The sequence below is a fragment of the Octodon degus genome, unplaced genomic scaffold (genome assembly GCF_000260255.1).
Source record: "Octodon degus isolate 3935 unplaced genomic scaffold, OctDeg1.0 scaffold00083, whole genome shotgun sequence".
In the NCBI taxonomy this organism is placed as follows: Eukaryota; Metazoa; Chordata; class Mammalia; order Rodentia; family Octodontidae; genus Octodon; species Octodon degus.
This window is the reverse complement of record NW_004524659.1, coordinates 2,580,753-2,583,509: the sequence shown is the minus strand read 5'-3', so window position 1 is coordinate 2,583,509 and position 2,757 is coordinate 2,580,753.

Sequence of the window (2,757 nt, the reverse complement as noted above, 5' to 3'; positions counted from 1 at the left end):
GACTTGAATAGCCATTTCTCAAAAAAAAAAAAAAAAAAGACAGATGAGTCAAAAGTATATGCAAATATGTTCAGTATCACTCGCCATCAAGGAAATGCAAATCAAAACCACGAGTTATCAACTCTGAGTTATCAGTCAGAGCGGCTATCACCAAAAAGGAGAAAAATAACAAAATGCTGGTGAGGTACTGAGAGAGAGAAACTTGAACGCTGTTGGTGGGAATATAAATTAGTAAAATCATGATGAAAAACAGTATGGAGGCAGCTCAAAACACTGAGTACTGAACTATCATGTGATCCAGCATCCTACTTCTGGGTACACATCTGAAGGAAAGAAAATCAGGGCTGGGGAGATAGCTCAGTGGTGTAAGCACCTGCCTGGCAAGTGCAAGGACCCAGGTTCTATCCCTGGTACGCCTGCCCCGTGCTGAGCCAGCCACTGAGACCAGGCATGGTGGTGCATGACTGAATCCCAGCGTTGGGAAGGCTGAGACAGGAGATTCACTATGAATCTGAACTGTGTAGTGAGACCTTCTACTAAATAGATAAACAAAATAAAAATAAAATGAAAGTAAATCAAAGATGCATGGTGTGTGTATGTGTGTGTGTGTGTGTGTGTGTGTGTTATGGTACTATTCAAACTAGCTAAGTTATTGAGTCAGTGCAGGTCTCCACGGATAGATGAATTGATAGAGAGAATGAGATATATACACAAAATGAAGTACTATTCATCAGCGGAAAAGGAAATCCTGTCATTTGTGACAGTATCGATGAGCCCGCAGCCCGTTATGCTAAGCGAAGTAAACCAGCCTTGCACAAACAAATACTACAAGTTCTTATTTGGGTGTGGAGTCTGAAAAGGTTGGTCATAGTCACTAAGTAGAACAGTAGCTAGCGAGGCTGGGAAGGTGGAGAGCGGGAGACTGAGCCCAAATCATTACTGCATAGAGGGAGTGGTCGGCTGAGCGGAGCAACTTGTAATGTTCCACAGCACCACAGAATAACTGTGGGGAACAAAAATTAATTTTTTGTTCAAAAAATTATTTATTATTATTATTTTAAAATAGCCAGAACAGAGGATTTTTATTATTTCCAACACAAAGAAATGCTAAATGTTTGAGGTGATGGTTGTGTGCTCCATAAATAGGCATAACTATCATGTGTTAAGGTAAAAAAAAAAACACAATTTTTTTTTTTTTGCTGGGGAGACAGTTCAGTGGCATAAGAGCCTGCTTGGCAAGCACAAGGTCCTGATCCCCAGCATCAAATGAAGCAAAACAAAACAGTTTTTTAATGATGCATTTGGGATCTGGCCCAAAGACATCCAAAAGGAGCACCTAGGTCAGAGAACAGATGGTCCAGACTCCCATGTCGTCTGCTTTCTGTGACACTTCTCTTTCAGCTGACACATGCGTCCTTGTTTCATGCGGCCGGAGAGGCACATCCCTAGATGGCTGACTGAGATGGCACACACCCGTAATCCCCAAACTCAGGAGGCTGAGGCAGGATGAGCTCAAGGCCAGCTGGAGCTACATAGTGAGTTTGGCCAGCCTGAACTACACGGCAAGACCCTGTCTCACAACAACAAAACAAAACAACAACAAAAAAGCCAACCTCAAAATCAAAATAAGTAAAAGTCAAAATGAATATAAAAACTCTACAGTGAGAAAACTATCAGAATCTCAATCAAGACAGGACTAGCAACAGTGATACGCTGAGCCATACTGAAGCCCGAGACACAAGCAAAAGCCAGCACTACTGACTTGCAGAAACGGACACCATGTGCCCGTCTCTGAGCTTCTTGTAAAGGCCACCACCTTGCACCTCTGCAGAGGACACTTGTACTTCCTGGGTAGACAGACGACCCATCCTGGGGACAGCAGGAAGGGTCATCTACTCGGTCTGGGCAGGAGCAGAATTTCCACGTATAGGATGGTAGCACAGCAACGATCAGGCCCCTGTGAGCCCCACCCCACGAGTCCTTGCCTATTGAGGAGGGCCTGGGTCCTGACCCGGCTGCTTGCCTACCTTCCCACAGCGTAGACTAGCGCTGGGCCTTCAGTACGCACTATTTCATAAGGAGACCAGGTGGCAGGCAGTTATTTTTTTCTTTTTTTTATGAGCTCTGAGGCAAAGCTTTAATGGGGTGGAGGGCACTTTTAAATCAAATGGGGGCTGGGATCCAGCACTGATAGAGAGATCACACTGCCCTCAAAATAAAGGAAGGGGAAGTTCAAAAGGAGAAGGCTAGGGTCTGATAATTTTCCACTGGTTATTAATATGACTGTTTATTTGTTTTGTTTTGTGTGAGATAGGGTCTCACTATGTAGTTCAGGCTGACCTTGAACTCACTATGGAGTCCTGGCTGTCCTCAAACTTGTGGCAATCCTCCTGCCTCAGCCTCCAGAGTTCTGGGATTACAAGCAGGCAGCTCCACATTTGATGTGTGTGTGTGTGTGTGTGTGTGTGTGTGTGCGCGCACACATGCACACTAGAGACGGATCCTAGGGCCTCCTGTGCACCGAACATACAGCTCTGCTATGGAGCCATATCCTTTAGACTTTGATAATTTTTATTTTCTGACAGAGTCATATAAATTGCCCAGGCTGGCTTTAAAACTACAATCCTTCTGCATCAGCCTCTGTAAGAGTTGGGATCACAAATATATGTCTCCTTGAGAAACTACTTTGGCAGTAACAATACACAATGTACTAACCATTGTTACTCTCCTAAAATCTTGTTTTGAGATTTTGTACCA